This window comes from Scyliorhinus torazame, chromosome 3, assembly GCF_047496885.1.
Source record: "Scyliorhinus torazame isolate Kashiwa2021f chromosome 3, sScyTor2.1, whole genome shotgun sequence".
NCBI classification, from domain to species: Eukaryota; Metazoa; Chordata; class Chondrichthyes; order Carcharhiniformes; family Scyliorhinidae; genus Scyliorhinus; species Scyliorhinus torazame.
In genome coordinates this window covers 12,688,781-12,711,040 of record NC_092709.1, presented here as the reverse complement: position 1 = coordinate 12,711,040, position 22,260 = coordinate 12,688,781, and the positions used below count along the sequence as shown (strand labels likewise).

The 22,260-nt window shown below is 62.0% G+C and overlaps 1 protein-coding gene across 8 annotated transcripts in view; it reads left to right on the top strand.

Moving 5' to 3' along the window:
* bmpr1ba (bone morphogenetic protein receptor, type IBa) overlaps nt 1-22,260 on the top strand; it is a 631,073-nt gene that overhangs the window by 583,184 nt on the left and 25,629 nt on the right. The window lies entirely within an intron of this gene.

Below are 22,260 nucleotides of genomic sequence, written 5' to 3'. Positions count from 1 at the left end.
CGCACTCCCACACTCGGTCACTCCGTACTCCCACACTCGGCAAATCCGCACTCCCACACTCGGTCACGCCTCGCTCCCACACTCAGTCACTCCGCACCCCCACACTCAGTCACTCCGCACCCCCAAATTCAGTCACTCAGCACTCCCAGTCACTCCGCGCTCCCACACTCAGTCACTCCGCACTCCCACACTCAGTCACTCTGCACTCCCACACTCAGTCCTCTCACACTCGGTCACTCCGCGCTCCCACACTCGGTCACTCCGCGCTCCCACACTCAGTCACTCCGCACTCCCACACTCTGCCACTCAGCACTCCCAGACTCTGCCACTCCGCACTCTCACACTCGGTCACTCCGCGCTCCCACACTCGGTCACTCTGCACTCCCACACTCAGTCACTCCGCACTCCCACACTCTGCCACTCAGCGCTCTCACACTCGGTCACTCCGCGCTCCCACATTCAGTCACTCCGCACCCCCACACTCAGCCACTCAGCACTCCCACACTCGGTCACTCCGCGCTCCCACACTCAGTCACTCCGCGCTCCCACACCCAGTCACTCCGCACTCCCACACTCCGTCACTCAGCACTCCCACACTCAGTCACTCCGCACTCCCACACTCAGCCACTCAGCACTCCCACACTAAGTCACTCCGCACTCCCACACTCTGCCACTCAGCACTCTCACACTCGGTCACTCCGCACTCCCACACTCAGTCACTCCGCACTCCCACACTCTGCCACTCCGCACTCCCACACTCAGTCACTCCGCGCTCCCACACTCTGCCACTCAGCACTCTCACACTCGGTCACTCCGCTCTCCCACACTCTGCCACTCAGCGCTCTCACACTCGGTCACTCTGCGCTCCCACACTCAGTCACTCCGCACCCCCACACTCAGCCACTCAGCAGTCCCACACTCGGTCACTCCGCGCTCCCACACTCAGTCACTCCGCGCTCCCACACTCAGTCACTCCGCACTCCCACACTCAGTCACTCAGCACTCCCACACTCAGTCACTCCGCACTCCCACACTCAGCCACTCAGCACTCCCACACTCAGTCACTCCGCGCTCCCACACTCTGCCACTCAACGCTCCCACACTCAGTCACTAAGCACTCCCACACTCAGTCACTCCGCACTCCCACACGCAGCCGCTCAGCACTCCCACACTCGGTCACTCCGCGCTCCCACACTCAGTCACTCCGCGCTCCCACACTCAGTCACTCCGCACACCCACACTCAGTCACTCAGCGCTCCCACACTCAGTCACTCCGCACTCCCACACTCAGCCACTCAGCACTCCCACACTCAGTCACTCCGCGCTCCCACACTCTGCCACTCAGCGCTCTCACACTCTGTCACTCCGCACTCCCACACTCAGTCACTCCGCGCTCCCACACTCAGTCACTCCGCACTCCCACACTCAGTCACTCAGTACTCCCACACTCAGTCACTCCGCACTCCCACACTCAGTCACTCAGTACTCCCACACTCAGTCACTCCGCACTCCCACACTCAGCCACTCAGCACTCCCACACTCTGTCACTCCGCGCTCCCACACGCTGCCACTCAGCGCTCTCACACTCGGTCACTCCGCACTCCCACACTCGGTCACTCCGCACTCCCACACTCAGTCACTCCGCACTCCCACACCCGGCCACTCCGCACTCCCACACTCAGCCACTCCGCACTCCCACACTCGGTCACTCCGCTCTCCCACACTCAGTCACTCCGCACTCCCACACCCGGCCACTCCGCACTCCCACACTCAGCCACTCCGCACTCCCACACTCGGTCACTCCGCGCTCCCACACTCGGTCACTCCGCACTCCCACACTCAGTCACTCAGCACTCCCACACTCGGTCACTCAGCACTCCCACACTCGGTCACTCAGCACTCCCACACTCGGTCACTCCGCACTCCCACACTCAGCCACTCCGCACTCCCACACAGTCACTCCGCACTCCCACACTCTGCCACTCAGCACTCCCACACTCGGTCACTCCGCGCTCCCACACTCGGTCACTCCGCACTCCCACACTCAGTCACTCAGCACTGCCACACTCGGTCACTCAGCACTCCCACACTCGGTCACTCCGCACTCCCACACTCGGCCACTCCGCACTCCCACACTCAGCCACTCCGCACTCCCACACTCAGTCACTCCGCACTCCCACACTCTGCCACTCAGCACTCTCACACTCGGCCACTCCGCACTCCCACACTCAGTCACTCAGCACTCCCACACTCGGTCACTCCGCACTCCCACACTCAGTCACTCAGCACTCCCACACTCGGTCACTCAGCACTCCCACACTTGGTCACTCCGCACTCCCACACTCAGCCACTCCGCACTCCCACACTCAGTCACTCAGCACTCCCACACTCGGTCACTCCGCACTCCCACACTCAGCCACTCCGCACTCCCACACTCGGTCACTCAACGCTCCCACACTCAGTCACTCAGCACTCCCACACTCAGTCACTCCGCACTCCCACACTCAGTCACCACGCACTCCCACACTCTGCCACTCAGCGCTCTCACACTCGGTCACTCCGCACTCCCACACTCAGTCACTCCGCGCTCCCACACTCAGTCACTCAGCACTCCCACACTCAGTCACTCAGCACTCCCACACTCAGTCACTCCGCACTCCCACACTCAGTCACTCCGCACTCCCACACTCTGCCACTCAGCGCTCCCACACTCAGTCACTCCGCACTCCCACACTCAGTCACTCCGCACTCCCACACTCGGTCACTCCGCACTCCCACACTCGGTCACTCCGCGCTCCCACACTCGGTCACTCAACGCTCCCACACTCGGTCACTCCGCACTCCCACACTCAGTCACTCCGCACTCCCACACTCGGTCACTCCGCACTCCCACACTCGGTCACTCCGCGCTCCCACACTCGGTCACTCAACGCTCCCACACTCAGTCACTCCGCGCTCCCACACTCAGTCACTCAGCACTCCCACACTCTGACACTCAGCGCTCTCACACTCGGTCACTCCGCACTCCCACACTCAGTCACTCCGCACCCCCACACTCAGCCACTCCGCACTCCCACACTCAGTCACTCCGCACTCCCACACTCGGTCACTCCGCACTCCCACACTCGGTCACTCCGCACTCCCACACTCGGTCACTCCGCGCTCCCACACTCGGTCACTCAACGCTCCCACACTCGGTCACTCCGCACTCCCACACTCAGTCACTCCGCACTCCCGCACTCGGTCACTCCGCACTCCCACACTCGGTCACTCCGCGCTCCCACACTCGGTCACTCAACGCTCCCACACTCAGTCACTCCGCGCTCCCACACTCAGTCACTCAGCACTCCCACACTCAGTCACTCCGCGCTCCCACACTCTGCCACTCAGCACTCCCACACTCAGTCACTCCGCACTCCCACACTCAGTCACTCAGCACTCCCACACTCAGTCACTCCGCACTCCCACACTCAGCCACTCAGCACTCCCACACTCAGTCACTCCGCACTCCCACACTCTGCCACTCAACGCTCCCACACTCGGTCACTCAGCACTCCCACACTCAGTCACTCCGCACTCCCACACTCAGTCACTCCGCACTCCCACACTCAGTCACTCCGCACTCCCACACCCGGCCACTCCGCACTCCCACACTCAGCCACTCCGCACTCCCACACTCGGTCACTCCGCACTCCCACACTCTGCCACTCAGCACTCCCACACTCGGTCACTCCGCGCTCCCACACTCGGTCACTCAACGCTCCCACACTCAGTCACTCAGCACTCCCACACTCTGCCACTCAGCGCTCTCACACTCGGTCACTCAGCACTCCCACACTCAGTCACTCCGCACTCCCACACTCAGTCACTCCGCACTCCCACACTCTGCCACTCAGCGCTCTCACACTTGGTCACTCCGCGCTCCCACACTCAGTCACTCCGCACTCCCACACTCAGTCACTCAGCACTCCCACACTCAGTCACTCCGCACTCCCACACTCAGCCACTCAGCACTCCCACACTCAGTCACTCCGCGCTCCCACACTCTGCCACTCAACGCTCCCACACTCAGTCACTAAGCACTCCCACACTCAGTCACTCCGCACTCCCACACGCAGCCGCTCAGCACTCCCACACTCGGTCACTCCGCGCTCCCACACTCAGTCACTCCGCGCTCCCACACTCAGTCACTCCGCACACCCACACTCAGTCACTCAGCGCTCCCACACTCAGTCACTCCGCACTCCCACACTCAGCCACTCAGCACTCCCACACTCAGTCACTCCGCGCTCCCACACTCTGCCACTCAGCGCTCTCACACTCTGTCACTCCGCACTCCCACACTCAGTCACTCCGCGCTCCCACACTCAGTCACTCCGCACTCCCACACTCAGTCACTCAGTACTCCCACACTCAGTCACTCCGCACTCCCACACTCAGTCACTCAGTACTCCCACACTCAGTCACTCCGCACTCCCACACTCAGTGACTCCGCACTCCCACACTCAGTCACTCAGTACTCCCACACTCAGTCACTCCGCACTCCCACACTCAGCCACTCAGCACTCCCACACTCAGTCACTCCGCGCTCCCACACTCGGTCACTCCGCACTCCCACACTCAGTCACTCCGCACTCCCACACTCAGTCACTCCGCGCTCCCACACTCTGCCACTCAGCGCTCTCACACTCGGTCACTCCGCATGCCCACACTCAGTCACTCCGCACTCCCACACTCTGCCACTCAGCGCTCTCACACTCGGTCACTCCGCGCTCCCACACTCAGTCACTCCGCACCCCCACACTCAGCCACTCAGCACTCCCACACTCGGTCACTCCGCGCTCCCACACTCTGTCACTCCGCGCTCCCACACTCAGTCACTCCGCACTCCCACACTCAGTCACTCAGCACTCCCACACTCAGTCACTCCGCACTCCCACACTCAGCCACTCCGCGCTCCCACACTCAGTCACTCCGCGCTCCCACACTCTGCCACTCAGCACTCCCACACTCAGTCACTCCGCACTCCCACACTCAGTCACTCAGCACTCCCACACTCAGTCACTCCGCGCTCCCACACTCTGCCACTCAGCACTCCCACACTCAGTCACTCCGCGCTCCCACACTCTGCCACTCAGCACTCCCACACTCAGTCACTCCGCACTCCCACACTCAGTCACTCAGCACTCCCACACTCAGTCACTCCGCACTCCCACACTCAGCCACTCAGCACTCCCACACTCAGTCACTCCGCACTCCCACACTCTGCCACTCAACGCTCCCACACTCGGTCACTCAGCACTCCCACACTCAGTCACTCCGCACTCCCACACTCAGTCACTCCGCACTCCCACACTCCGTCACTCCGCACTCCCACACCCGGCCACTCTGCACTCCCACACTCAGCCACTCCGCACTCCCACACTCGGTCACTCCGCACTCCCACACTCTGCCACTCAGCACTCCCACACTCGGTCACTCCGCGCTCCCACACTCGGTCACTCAACGCTCCCACACTCAGTCACTCAGCACTCCCACACTCTGCCACTCAGCGCTCTCACACTCGGTCACTCAGCACTCCCACACTCAGTCACTCCGCACTCCCACACTCAGTCACTCCGCACTCCCACACTCTGCCACTCAGCGCTCTCACACTTGGTCACTCCGCGCTCCCACACTCAGTCACTCAGCACTCCCACACTCTGCCACTCAGCGCTCTCACACTCGGTCACTCCGCACTCCCACACTCAGTCACTCCGCACTCCCACACTCTGCCACTCCGCACTCCCACACTCAGTCACTCCGCGCTCCCACACTCTGCCACTCAGCACTCTCACACTCGGTCACTCCGCTCTCCCACACTCTGCCACTCAGCGCTCTCACACTCGGTCACTCTGCGCTCCCACACTCAGTCACTCCGCACCCCCACACTCAGCCACTCAGCACTCCCACACTCAGTCACTCCGCACTCCCACACTCAGTCACTCAGCACTCCCACACTCAGTCACTCCGCGCTCCCACACTCTGCCACTCAGCACTCCCACACTCAGTCACTCCGCGCTCCCACACTCTGCCACTCAGCACTCCCACACTCAGTCACTCCGCACTCCCACACTCAGTCACTCAGCACTCCCACACTCAGTCACTCCGCACTCCCACACTCAGCCACTCAGCACTCCCACACTCAGTCACTCCGCACTCCCACACTCTGCCACTCAACGCTCCCACACTCGGTCACTCAGCACTCCCACACTCAGTCACTCCGCACTCCCACACTCAGTCACTCCGCACTCCCACACTCAGTCACTCCGCACTCCCACACCCGGCCACTCCGCACTCCCACACTCAGCCACTCCGCACTCCCACACTCGGTCACTCCGCACTCCCACACTCTGCCACTCAGCACTCCCACACTCGGTCACTCCGCGCTCCCACACTCGGTCACTCAACGCTCCCACACTCAGTCACTCAGCACTCCCACACTCTGCCACTCAGCGCTCTCACACTCGGTCACTCAGCACTCCCACACTCAGTCACTCCGCACTCCCACACTCAGTCACTCCGCACTCCCACACTCTGCCACTCAGCGCTCTCACACTTGGTCACTCCGCGCTCCCACACTCAGTCACTCCGCACTCCCACACTCAGTCACTCAGCACTCCCACACTCAGTCACTCCGCACTCCCACACTCAGCCACTCAGCACTCCCACACTCAGTCACTCCGCGCTCCCACACTCTGCCACTCAACGCTCCCACACTCAGTCACTAAGCACTCCCACACTCAGTCACTCCGCACTCCCACACGCAGCCGCTCAGCACTCCCACACTCGGTCACTCCGCGCTCCCACACTCAGTCACTCCGCGCTCCCACACTCAGTCACTCCGCACACCCACACTCAGTCACTCAGCGCTCCCACACTCAGTCACTCCGCACTCCCACACTCAGCCACTCAGCACTCCCACACTCAGTCACTCCGCGCTCCCACACTCTGCCACTCAGCGCTCTCACACTCTGTCACTCCGCACTCCCACACTCAGTCACTCCGCGCTCCCACACTCAGTCACTCCGCACTCCCACACTCAGTCACTCAGTACTCCCACACTCAGTCACTCCGCACTCCCACACTCAGTCACTCAGTACTCCCACACTCAGTCACTCCGCACTCCCACACTCAGTCACTCCGCACTCCCACACTCAGTCACTCAGTACTCCCACACTCAGTCACTCCGCACTCCCACACTCAGCCACTCAGCACTCCCACACTCAGTCACTCCGCGCTCCCACACTCGGTCACTCCGCACTCCCACACTCAGTCACTCCGCACTCCCACACTCAGTCACTCCGCGCTCCCACACTCTGCCACTCAGCGCTCTCACACTCGGTCACTCCGCATGCCCACACTCAGTCACTCCGCACTCCCACACTCTGCCACTCAGCGCTCTCACACTCGGTCACTCCGCGCTCCCACACTCAGTCACTCCGCACCCCCACACTCAGCCACTCAGCACTCCCACACTCGGTCACTCCGCGCTCCCACACTCTGTCACTCCGCGCTCCCACACTCAGTCACTCCGCACTCCCACACTCAGTCACTCAGCACTCCCACACTCAGTCACTCCGCACTCCCACACTCAGCCACTCCGCGCTCCCACACTCAGTCACTCCGCGCTCCCACACTCTGCCACTCAGCACTCCCACACTCAGTCACTCCGCACTCCCACACTCAGTCACTCAGCACTCCCACACTCAGTCACTCCGCGCTCCCACACTCTGCCACTCAGCACTCCCACACTCAGTCACTCCGCGCTCCCACACTCTGCCACTCAGCACTCCCACACTCAGTCACTCCGCACTCCCACACTCAGTCACTCAGCACTCCCACACTCAGTCACTCCGCACTCCCACACTCAGCCACTCAGCACTCCCACACTCAGTCACTCCGCACTCCCACACTCTGCCACTCAACGCTCCCACACTCGGTCACTCAGCACTCCCACACTCAGTCACTCCGCACTCCCACACTCAGTCACTCCGCACTCCCACACTCAGTCACTCCGCACTCCCACACCCGGCCACTCTGCACTCCCACACTCAGCCACTCCGCACTCCCACACTCGGTCACTCCGCACTCCCACACTCTGCCACTCAGCACTCCCACACTCGGTCACTCCGCGCTCCCACACTCGGTCACTCAACGCTCCCACACTCAGTCACTCAGCACTCCCACACTCTGCCACTCAGCGCTCTCACACTCGGTCACTCAGCACTCCCACACTCAGTCACTCCGCACTCCCACACTCTGCCACTCAGCGCTCTCACACTTGGTCACTCCGCGCTCCCACACTCAGTCACTCAGCACTCCCACACTCTGCCACTCAGCGCTCTCACACTCGGTCACTCCGCACTCCCACACTCAGTCACTCCGCACTCCCACACTCTGCCACTCCGCACTCCCACACTCAGTCACTCCGCGCTCCCACACTCTGCCACTCAGCACTCTCACACTCGGTCACTCCGCTCTCCCACACTCTGCCACTCAGCGCTCTCACACTCGGTCACTCTGCGCTCCCACACTCAGTCACTCCGCACCCCCACACTCAGCCACTCAGCAGTCCCACACTCGGTCACTCCGCGCTCCCACACTCAGTCACTCCGCGCTCCCACACTCAGTCACTCCGCACTCCCACACTCAGTCACTCAGCCCTCCCACACTCAGTCACTCCGCACTACCACACTCAGCCACTCAGCACTCCCACACTCAGTCACTCCGCGCTCCCACACTCTGCCACTCAACGCTCCCACACTCAGTCACTAAGCACTCCCACACTCAGTCACTCCGCACTCCCACACGCAGCCACTCAGCACTCACACACTCGGTCACTCCGCGCTCCCACACTCAGTCACTCCGCGCTCCCACACTCAGTCACTCCGCACACCCACACTCAGTCACACAGCACTCCCACACTCAGTCACTACGCACTCCCACACTCAGCCACTCAGCACTCCCACACTCAGTCACTCCGCGCTCCCACACTCTGCCACTCAGCGCTCTCACACTCTGTCACTCCGCACTCCCACACTCAGTCACTCCGCGCTCCCACACTCAGTCACTCCGCACTCCCACACTCAGTCACTCAGTACTCCCACACTCAGTCACTCCGCACTCCCACACTCAGTCACTCAGTACTCCCACACTCAGTCACTCCGCACTCCCACACTCAGCCACTCAGCACTCCCACACTCTGTCACTCCGCGCTCCCACACGCTGCCACTCAGCGCTCTCACACTCGGTCACTCCGCACTCCCACACTCGGTCACTCCGCACTCCCACACTCAGTCACTCCGCACTCCCACACCCGGCCACTCCGCACTCCCACACTCAGCCACTCCGCACTCCCACACTCGGTCACTCCGCTCTCCCACACTCAGTCACTCCGCACTCCCACACCCGGCCACTCCGCACTCCCACACTCAGCCACTCCGCACTCCCACACTCGGTCACTCCGCGCTCCCACACTCGGTCACTCCGCACTCCCACACTCAGTCACTCAGCACTCCCACAGTCGGTCACTCAGCACTCCCACACTCGGTCACTCCGCACTCCCACACTCAGCCACTCCGCACTCCCACACTCGGTCACTCCGCACTCCCACACTCTGCCACTCAGCACTCCCACACTCGGTCACTCCGCGCTCCCACACTCGGTCACTCCGCACTCCCACACTCAGTCACTCAGCACTGCCACACTCGGTCACTCAGCACTCCCACACTCGGTCACTCCGCACTCCCACACTCGGCCACTCCGCACTCCCACACTCAGCCACTCCGCACTCCCACACTCAGTCACTCCGCACTCCCACACTCTGCCACTCAGCACTCTCACACTCGGTCACTCCGCACTCCCACACTCAGTCACTCAGCACTCCCACACTCGGTCACTCCGCACTCCCACACTCAGTCACTCAGCACTCCCACACTCGGTCACTCAGCACTCCCACACTTGGTCACTCCGCACTCCCACACTCAGCCACTCCGCACTCCCACACTCAGTCACTCAGCACTCCCACACTCGGTCACTCCGCACTCCCACACTCAGCCACTCCGCACTCCCACACTCGGTCACTCAACGCTCCCACACTCAGTCACTCAGCACTCCCACACTCAGTCACTCCGCACTCCCACACTCAGTCACCACGCACTCCCACACTCTGCCACTCAGCGCTCTCACACTCGGTCACTCCGCACTCCCACACTCAGTCACTCCGCGCTCCCACACTCAGTCACTCAGCACTCCCACACTCAGTCACTCCGCACTCCCACACTCAGTCACTCCGCTCTCCCACACTCTGCCACTCAGCGCTCTCACACTCGGTCACTCTGCGCTCCCACACTCAGTCACTCCGCACCCCCACACTCAGCCACTCAGCAGTCCCACACTCGGTCACTCCGCGCTCCCACACTCAGTCACTCCGCGCTCCCACACTCAGTCACTCCGCACTCCCACACTCAGTCACTCAGCCCTCCCACACTCAGTCACTCCGCACTCCCACACTCAGCCACTCAGCACTCCCACACTCAGTCACTCCGCGCTCCCACACTCTGCCACTCAACGCTCCCACACTCAGTCACTAAGCACTCCCACACTCAGTCACTCCGCACTCCCACACGCAGCCACTCAGCACTCACACACTCGGTCACTCCGCGCTCCCACACTCAGTCACTCCGCGCTCCCACACTCAGTCACTCCGCACACCCACACTCAGTCACACAGCACTCCCACACTCAGTCACTACGCACTCCCACACTCAGCCACTCAGCACTCCCACACTCAGTCACTCCGCGCTCCCACACTCTGCCACTCAGCGCTCTCACACTCTGTCACTCCGCACTCCCACACTCAGTCACTCCGCGCTCCCACACTCAGTCACTCCGCACTCCCACACTCAGTCACTCAGTACTCCCACACTCAGTCACTCCGCACTCCCACACTCAGTCACTCAGTACTCCCACACTCAGTCACTCCGCACTCCCACACTCAGCCACTCAGCACTCCCACACTCTGTCACTCCGCGCTCCCACACGCTGCCACTCAGCGCTCTCACACTCGGTCACTCCGCACTCCCACACTCGGTCACTCCGCACTCCCACACTCAGTCACTCCGCACTCCCACACCCGGCCACTCCGCACTCCCACACTCAGCCACTCCGCACTCCCACACTCGGTCACTCCGCTCTCCCACACTCAGTCACTCCGCACTCCCACACCCGGCCACTCCGCACTCCCACACTCAGCCACTCCGCACTCCCACACTCGGTCACTCCGCGCTCCCACACTCGGTCACTCCGCACTCCCACACTCAGTCACTCAGCACTCCCACACTCGGTCACTCAGCACTCCCACACTCGGTCACTCCGCACTCCCACACTCAGCCACTCCGCACTCCCATTCTCGGTCACTCCGCACTCCCACACTCTGCCACTCAGCACTCCCACACTCGGTCACTCCGCGCTCCCACACTCGGTCACTCCGCACTCCCACACTCAGTCACTCAGCACTGCCACACTCGGTCACTCAGCACTCCCACACTCGGTCACTCCGCACTCCCACACTCGGCCACTCCGCACTCCCACACTCAGCCACTCCGCACTCCCACACTCAGTCACTCCGCACTCCCACACTCTGCCACTCAGCACTCTCACACTCGGTCACTCCGCACTCCCACACTCAGTCACTCAGCACTCCCACACTCGGTCACTCCGCACTCCCACACTCAGTCACTCAGCACTCCCACACTCGGTCACTCAGCACTTCCACACTTGGTCACTCCGCACTCCCACACTCAGCCACTCCGCACTCCCACACTCAGTCACTCAGCACTCCCACACTCGGTCACTCCGCACTCCCACACTCAGCCACTCCGCACTCCCACACTCGGTCACTCAACGCTCCCACACTCAGTCACTCAGCACTCCCACACTCAGTCACTCCGCACTCCCACACTCAGTCACCACGCACTCCCACACTCTGCCACTCAGCGCTCTCACACTCGGTCACTCCGCACTCCCACACTCAGTCACTCCGCGCTCCCACACTCAGTCACTCAGCACTCCCACACTCAGTCACTCCGCACTCCCACACTCAGTCACTCCGCACTCCCACACTCTGCCACTCAGCGCTCCCACACTCAGTCACTCCGCACTCCCACACTCAGTCACTCCGCACTCCCACACTCGGTCACTCCGCACTCCCACACTCGGTCACTCCGCGCTCCCACACTCGGTCACTCAACGCTCCCACACTCGGTCACTCCGCACTCCCACACTCAGTCACTCCGCACTCCCACACTCGGTCACTCCGCACTCCCACACTCGGTCACTCCGCGCTCCCACACTCGGTCACACAACGCTCCCACACTCAGTCACTCCGCGCTCCCACACTCAGTCACTCAGCACTCCCACACTCTGCCACTCAGCGCTCTCACACTCGGTCACTCCGCACTCCCACACTCAGTCACTCCGCACCCCCACACTCAGCCACTCCGCACTCCCACACTCAGTCACTCCGCACTCCCACACTCAGTCACTCCGCACTCCCACACTCGGTCACTCCGCACTCCCACACTCGGTCACTCCGCGCTCCCACACTCGGTCACTCAACGCTCCCACACTCGGTCACTCCGCACTCCCACACTCAGTCACTCCGCACTCCCACACTCGGTCACTCCGCACTCCCACACTCGGTCACTCCGCGCTCCCACACTCGGTCACTCAACGCTCCCACACTCAGTCACTCCGCGCTCCCACACTCAGTCACTCAGCACTCCCACACTCTGCCACTCAGCGCTCTCACACTCGGTCACTCCGCACTCCCACACTCAGTCACTCCGCACTCCCACACTCAGTCACTCAGTACTCCCACACTCAGTCACTCCGCACTCCCACACTCAGCCACTCAGCACTCCCACACTCAGTCACTCCGCGCTCCCACACTCGGTCACTCCGCACTCCCACACTCAGTCACTCCGCACTCCCACACTCAGTCACTACGCGCTCCCACACTCAGCCACTCAGCGCTCTCACACTCGGTCACTCCGCACTCCCACACTCGGTCACTCCGCACTCCCACACTCAGTCACTCCGCGCTCCCACACTCAGTCACTCCGCACTCCCACACTCTGCCACTCAGCGCTCTCACACTCGGTCACTCCGCGCTCCCACACTCAGTCACTCCGCACCCCCACACTCAGCCACTCAGCACTCCCACACTCGGTCACTCCGCGCTCCCACACTCTGTCACTCCGCGCTCCCACACTCAGTCACTCCGCACTCCCACACTCAGTCACTCAGCACTCCCACACTCAGTCACTCCGCACTCCCACACTAAGCCACTCCGCGCTCCCACACTCAGTCACTCCGCGCTCCCACACTCTGCCACTCAGCACTCCCACACTCAGTCACTCCGCACTCCCACACTCAGTCACTCAGCACTCCCACACTCAGTCACTCCGCGCTCCCACACTCTGCCACTCAGCACTCCCACACTCAGTCACTCCGCGCTCCCACACTCTGCCACTCAGCACTCCCACACTCAGTCACTCCGCACTCCCACACTCAGTCACTCAGCACTCCCACACTCAGTCACCCCGCACTCCCACACTCAGCCACTCAGCACTCCCACACTCAGTCACTCCGCACTCCCACACTCTGCCACTCAACGCTCCCACACTCGGTCACTCAGCACTCCCACACTCAGTCACTCCGCACTCCCACACTCAGTCACTCCGCACTCCCACACCCGGCCACTCCGCACTCCCACACTCAGCCACTCCGCACTCCCACACTCGGTCACTCCGCACTCCCACACTCTGCCACTCAGCACTCCCACACTCGGTCACTCCGCGCTCCCACACTCGGTCACTCAACGCTCCCACACTCAGTCACTCAGCACTCCCACACTCTGCCACTCAGCGCTCTCACACTCGGTCACTCAGCACTCCCACACTCAGTCACTCCGCACTCCCACACTCAGTCACTCCGCACTCCCACACTCTGCCACTCAGCGCTCTCACACTTGGTCACTCCGCGCTCCCACACTCAGTCACTCAGCACTCCCACACTCTGCCACTCAGCGCTCTCACACTCGGTCACTCCGCACTCCCACACTCAGTCACTCCGCACTCCCACACTCAGTCACTCCGCGCTCCCACACTCAGTCACTCAGCGCTCCCACACTCAGTCACTCCACACTCCCACACTCAGTCACTCCGCACTCCCACACTCGGTCACTCCGCACTCCCACACTCGGTCACTCCGCGCTCCCACACTCGGTCACTCAACGCTCCCACACTCGGTCACTCCGCACTCCCACACTCAGTCACTCCGCACTCCCACACTCGGTCACTCCGCACTCCCACACTCGGTCACTCCGCGCTCCCACACTCGGTCACTCAACGCTCCCACACTCAGTCACTCCGCGCTCCCACACTCAGTCACTCAGCGCTCTCACACTCGGTCACTCCGCACTCCCACACTCAGTCACTCCGCACACCCACACTCAGTCACTCAGCACTCCCACACTCAGTCACTCAGCACTCCCACACTCAGTCACTCCGCACTCCCACACTCAGTCACTCCGCACTCCCACACTCAGTCACTCCGCACTCCCACACTCGGTCACTCCGCACTCCCACACTCAGTCACTCCGCGCTCCCACACTCAGTCACTCAGCGCTCCCACACTCAGTCACTCAGCACTCTCACACTCAGTTACTCCGCACTCCCACACTCAGCCACTCCGCACTCCCACACTCAGTCACTCCGCGCTCTCACACTCGGTCACTCCGCACTCCCACACTCTGCCACTCAGCACTCTCACACTCAGTCACTCCGCACTCCCACACTCGGCCACTCCGCACTCCCACACTCAGTCACTCCGCTCTCCCACACTCAGTCACTCCGCACTCCCACACTCAGTCACTCCGCACTCCCACACTCAGTCACTCAGCACTCTGACACTCAGTCACTCAGCACTCCCACACTCAGTCACTCCACACTCCCACACTCGGTCACTCCACACTCCCACACTCGGCCACTCCACACTCCCACACTCAGTCACTCCACACTCCCACACTCGGCCACTCCGCACTCCCACACTCGGTCACTCCACACTCCCACACTCGGTCACTCAGCAATCCCACACTCAGTCACTCCGCACTCCCACACTCAGTCACTCAGCACTCTGACACTCAGTCACTCAGCACTCCCACACTCAGTCACTCCGCACTCCCACACTCAGTCACTCCGCACTCCCACACTCAGTCACTCCGCACTCCCACACTCAGTCACTCAGCACTCTGACACTCAGTCACTCAGCACTCCCACACTCAGTCACTCCGCACTCCCACACTCAGTCACTCCGCACTCCCACACTCAGTCACTCCGCACTCCCACACTCAGTCACTCAGCACTCTGACACTCAGTCACTCAGCACTCCCACACTCAGTCACTCCGCACTCCCACACTCGGTCACTCCGCACTCTCACACTCAGTCACTCCGCACTCCCACACCCGGCCACTCCGCACTCCCACACTCAGTCACTCAGCACTCCCACACTCAGTCACTCAGCACTCCCACACTCAGTCACTCTGCACTCCCACACTCGGTCACTCCGCACTCTCACACTCAGTCACTCCGCACTCCCACACCCGGCCACTCCGCACTCCCACACTCAGTCACTCAGCACTCCCACACTCAGTCACTCCGCTCTCCCACACTCAGTCACTCCGCACTCCCACACTCAGTCACTCCGCACTCCCACACTCAGTCACTCCGCACTCCCACACTCAGTCACTCCGCTCTCCCACACTCTGCCACTCAGCGCTCTCACACTCGGTCACTCTGCGCTCCCACACTCAGTCACTCCGCACCCCCACACTCAGCCACTCAGCAGTCCCACACTCGGTCACTCCGCGCTCCCACACTCAGTCACTCCGCGCTCCCACACTCAGTCACTCCGCACTCCCACACTCAGTCACTCAGCCCTCCCACACTCAGTCACTCCGCACTCCCACACTCAGCCACTCAGCACTCCCACACTCAGTCACTCCGCGCTCCCACACTCTGCCACTCAACGCTCCCACACTCAGTCACTAAGCACTCCCACACTCAGTCACTCCGCACTCCCACACGCAGCCACTCAGCACTCACACACTCGGTCACTCCGCGCTCCCACACTCAGTCACTCCGCGCTCCCACACTCAGTCACTCCGCACACCCACACTCAGTCACACAGCACTCCCACACTCAGTCACTACGCACTCCCACACTCAGCCACTCAGCACTCCCACACTCAGTCACTCCGCGCTCCCACACTCTGCCACTCAGCGCTCTCACACTCTGTCACTCCGCACTCCCACACTCAGTCACTCCGCGCTCCCACACTCAGTCACTCCGCACTCCCACACTCAGTCACTCAGTACTCCCACACTCAGTCACTCCGCACTCCCACACTCAGTCACTCAGTACTCCCACACTCAGTCACTCCGCACTCCCACACTCAGCCACTCAGCACTCCCACACTCTGTCACTCCGCGCTCCCACACGCTGCCACTCAGCGCTCTCACACTCGGTCACTCCGCACTCCCACACTCGGTCACTCCGCACTCCCACACTCAGTCACTCCGCACTCCCACACCCGGCCACTCCGCACTCCCACACTCAGCCACTCCGCACTCCCACACTCGGTCACTCCGCTCTCCCACACTCAGTCACTCCGCACTCCCACACCCGGCCACTCCGCACTCCCACACTCAGCCACTCCGCACTCCCACACTCGGTCACTCCGCGCTCCCACACTCGGTCACTCCGCACTCCCACACTCAGTCACTCAGCACTCCCACACTCGGTCACTCAGCACTCCCACACTCGGTCACTCCGCACTCCCACACTCAGCCACTCCGCACTCCCATTCTCGGTCACTCCGCACTCCCACACTCTGCCACTCAGCACTCCCACACTCGGTCACTCCGCGCTCCCACACTCGGTCACTCCGCACTCCCACACTCAGTCACTCAGCACTGCCACACTCGGTCACTCAGCACTCCCACACTCGGTCACTCCGCACTCCCACACTCGGCCACTCCGCACTCCCACACTCAGCCACTCCGCACTCCCACACTCAGTCACTCCGCACTCCCACACTCTGCCACTCAGCACTCTCACACTCGGTCACTCCGCACTCCCACACTCAGTCACTCAGCACTCCCACACTCGGTCACTCCGCACTCCCACACTCAGTCACTCAGCACTCCCACACTCGGTCACTCAGCACTTCCACACTTGGTCACTCCGCACTCCCACACTCAGCCACTCCGCACTCCCACACTCAGTCACTCAGCACTCCCACACTCGGTCACTCCGCACTCCCACACTCAGCCACTCCGCACTCCCACACTCGGTCACTCAACGCTCCCACACTCAGTCACTCAGCACTCCCACACTCAGTCACTCCGCACTCCCACACTCAGTCACCACGCACTCCCACACTCTGCCACTCAGCGCTCTCACACTCGGTCACTCCGCACTCCCACACTCAGTCACTCCGCGCTCCCACACTCAGTCACTCAGCACTCCCACACTCAGTCACTCCGCACTCCCACACTCAGTCACTCCGCACTCCCACACTCTGCCACTCAGCGCTCCCACACTCAGTCACTCCGCACTCCCACACTCAGTCACTCCGCACTCCCACACTCGGTCACTCCGCACTCCCACACTCGGTCACTCCGCGCTCCCACACTCGGTCACTCAACGCTCCCACACTCGGTCACTCCGCACTCCCACACTCAGTCACTCCGCACTCCCACACTCGGTCACTCCGCACTCCCACACTCGGTCACTCCGCGCTCCCACACTCGGTCACACAACGCTCCCACACTCAGTCACTCCGCGCTCCCACACTCAGTCACTCAGCACTCCCACACTCTGCCACTCAGCGCTCTCACACTCGGTCACTCCGCACTCCCACACTCAGTCACTCCGCACCCCCACACTCAGCCACTCCGCACTCCCACACTCAGTCACTCCGCACTCCCACACTCAGTCACTCCGCACTCCCACACTCGGTCACTCCGCACTCCCACACTCGGTCACTCCGCGCTCCCACACTCGGTCACTCAACGCTCCCACACTCGGTCACTCCGCACTCCCACACTCAGTCACTCCGCACTCCCACACTCGGTCACTCCGCACTCCCACACTCGGTCACTCCGCGCTCCCACACTCGGTCACTCAACGCTCCCACACTCAGTCACTCCGCGCTCCCACACTCAGTCACTCAGCACTCCCACACTCTGCCACTCAGCGCTCTCACACTCGGTCACTCCGCACTCCCACACTCAGTCACTCCGCACTCCCACACTCAGTCACTCAGTACTCCCACACTCAGTCACTCCGCACTCCCACACTCAGCCACTCAGCACTCCCACACTCAGTCACTCCGCGCTCCCACACTCGGTCACTCCGCACTCCCACACTCAGTCACTCCGCACTCCCACACTCAGTCACTACGCGCTCCCACACTCAGCCACTCAGCGCTCTCACACTCGGTCACTCCGCACTCCCACACTCGGTCACTCCGCACTCCCACACTCAGTCACTCCGCGCTCCCACACTCAGTCACTCCGCACTCCCACACTCTGCCACTCAGCGCTCTCACACTCGGTCACTCCGCGCTCCCACACTCAGTCACTCCGCACCCCCACACTCAGCCACTCAGCACTCCCACACTCGGTCACTCCGCGCTCCCACACTCTGTCACTCCGCGCTCCCACACTCAGTCACTCCGCACTCCCACACTCAGTCACTCAGCACTCCCACACTCAGTCACTCCGCACTCCCACACTAAGCCACTCCGCGCTCCCACACTCAGTCACTCCGCGCTCCCACACTCTGCCACTCAGCACTCCCACACTCAGTCACTCCGCACTCCCACACTCAGTCACTCAGCACTCCCACACTCAGTCACTCCGCGCTCCCACACTCTGCCACTCAGCACTCCCACACTCAGTCACTCCGCGCTCCCACACTCTGCCACTCAGCACTCCCACACTCAGTCACTCCGCACTCCCACACTCAGTCACTCAGCACTCCCACACTCAGTCACCCCGCACTCCCACACTCAGCCACTCAGCACTCCCACACTCAGTCACTCCGCACTCCCACACTCTGCCACTCAACGCTCCCACACTCGGTCACTCAGCACTCCCACACTCAGTCACTCCGCACTCCCACACTCAGTCACTCCGCACTCCCACACCCGGCCACTCCGCACTCCCACACTCAGCCACTCCGCACTCCCACACTCGGTCACTCCGCACTCCCACACTCTGCCACTCAGCACTCCCACACTCGGTCACTCCGCGCTCCCACACTCGGTCACTCAACGCTCCCACACTCAGTCACTCAGCACTCCCACACTCTGCCACTCAGCGCTCTCACACTCGGTCACTCAGCACTCCCACACTCAGTCACTCCGCACTCCCACACTCAGTCACTCCGCACTCCCACACTCTGCCACTCAGCGCTCTCACACTTGGTCACTCCGCGCTCCCACACTCAGTCACTCAGCACTCCCACACTCTGCCACTCAGCGCTCTCACACTCGGTCACTCCGCACTCCCACACTCAGTCACTCCGCACTCCCACACTCAGTCACTCCGCGCTCCCACACTCAGTCACTCAGCGCTCCCACACTCAGTCACTCCACACTCCCACACTCAGTCACTCCGCACTCCCACACTCGGTCACTCCGCACTCCCACACTCGGTCACTCCGCGCTCCCACACTCGGTCACTCAACGCTCCCACACTCGGTCACTCCGCACTCCCACACTCAGTCACTCCGCACTCCCACACTCGGTCACTCCGCACTCCCACACTCGGTCACTCCGCGCTCCCACACTCGGTCACTCAACGCTCCCACACTCAGTCACTCCGCGCTCCCACACTCAGTCACTCAGCGCTCTCACACTCGGTCACTCCGCACTCCCACACTCAGTCACTCCGCACACCCACACTCAGTCACTCAGCACTCCCACACTCAGTCACTCAGCACTCCCACACTCAGTCACTCCGCACTCCCACACTCAGTCACTCCGCACTCCCACACTCAGTCACTCCGCACTCCCACACTCGGTCACTCCGCACTCCCACACTCAGTCACTCCGCGCTCCCACACTCAGTCACTCAGCGCTCCCACACTCAGTCACTCAGCACTCTCACACTCAGTTACTCCGCACTCCCACACTCAGCCACTCCGCACTCCCACACTCAGTCACTCCGCGCTCTCACACTCGGTCACTCCGCACTCCCACACTCTGCCACTCAGCACTCTCACACTCAGTCACTCCGCACTCCCACACTCGGCCACTCCGCACTCCCACACTCAGTCACTCCGCTCTCCCACACTCAGTCACTCCGCACTCCCACACTCAGTCACTCCGCACTCCCACACTCAGTCACTCAGCACTCTGACACTCAGTCACTCAGCACTCCCACACTCAGTCACTCCACACTCCCACACTCGGTCACTCCACACTCCCACACTCGGCCACTCCACACTCCCACACTCAGTCACTCCACACTCCCACACTCGGCCACTCCGCACTCCCACACTCGGTCACTCCACACTCCCACACTCGGTCACTCAGCAATCCCACACTCAGTCACTCCGCACTCCCACACTCAGTCACTCAGCACTCTGACACTCAGTCACTCAGCACTCCCACACTCAGTCACTCCGCACTCCCACACTCAGTCACTCCGCACTCCCACACTCAGTCACTCCGCACTCCCACACTCAGTCACTCAGCACTCTGACACTCAGTCACTCAGCACTCCCACACTCAGTCACTCCGCACTCCCACACTCAGTCACTCCGCACTCCCACACTCAGTCACTCCGCACTCCCACACTCAGTCACTCAGCACTCTGACACTCAGTCACTCAGCACTCCCACACTCAGTCACTCCGCACTCCCACACTCGGTCACTCCGCACTCTCACACTCAGTCACTCCGCACTCCCACACCCGGCCACTCCGCACTCCCACACTCAGTCACTCAGCACTCCCACACTCAGTCACTCAGCACTCCCACACTCAGTCACTCTGCACTCCCACACTCGGTCACTCCGCACTCTCACACTCAGTCACTCCGCACTCCCACACCCGGCCACTCCGCACTCCCACACTCAGTCACTCAGCACTCCCACACTCAGTCACTCCGCTCTCCCACACTCAGTCACTCCGCACTCCCACACTCAGTCACTCCGCACTCCCACACTCAGTCACTCTGCACTCCCACACTCGGTCACTCCGCACTCTCACACTCAGTCACTCCGCACTCCCACACCCGGCCACTCCGCACTCCCACACTCAGTCACTCAGCACTCTGACACTCAGTCACTCAGCACTCCCACACTCAGTCACTCCACACTCCCACACTCGGCCACTCAGCACTCCCACACTCGGTCACTCCGCACTCCCACACCCAGTCACTCCACACTCCCACACTCGGCCACTCAGCACTCCCACACTCTGCCACTCAGCACTCTCACACTCAGTCACTCCGCACTCCCACACTCGGCCACTCCGCACTCCCACACTCAGTTACTCCGCTCTCCCACACTCAGTCACTCCGCACTCCCACACTCAGTCACTCCGCACTCCCACACTCAGTCACTCAGCACTCTGACACTCAGTCACTCAGCACTCCCACACTCAGTCACTCCACACTCCCACACTCGGCCACTCAGCACTCCCACACTCGGTCACTCCGCACTCCCACACCCAGTCACTCCACACTCCCACACTCGGCCACTCAGCACTCCCACACTCGGTCACTCCGCACTCCCACACCCAGTCACTCCACACTCCCACACTCAGTCACTCAGCACTCTCACACTCAGTCACTCAGCACTCCCACACTCAGTCACTCCACACTCCCACACTCGGCCACTCCGCACTCCCACACTCAGTCACTCCGCACTCTCACACTCAGTCACTCAGCACTCCCACACTCAGTCACTCCACACTCCCACACTCGGTCACTCCGCACTCCCACACTCAGTCACTCCGCACTCTCACACTCAGTCACTCCGCACTCCCACACTCAGTCACTCAGCACTCCCACACTCGGTCACTCCGCACTCTCACACTCAGTCACTCCGTGTCAGGAACTCCTGCAGCTTCAATCGGGAGTC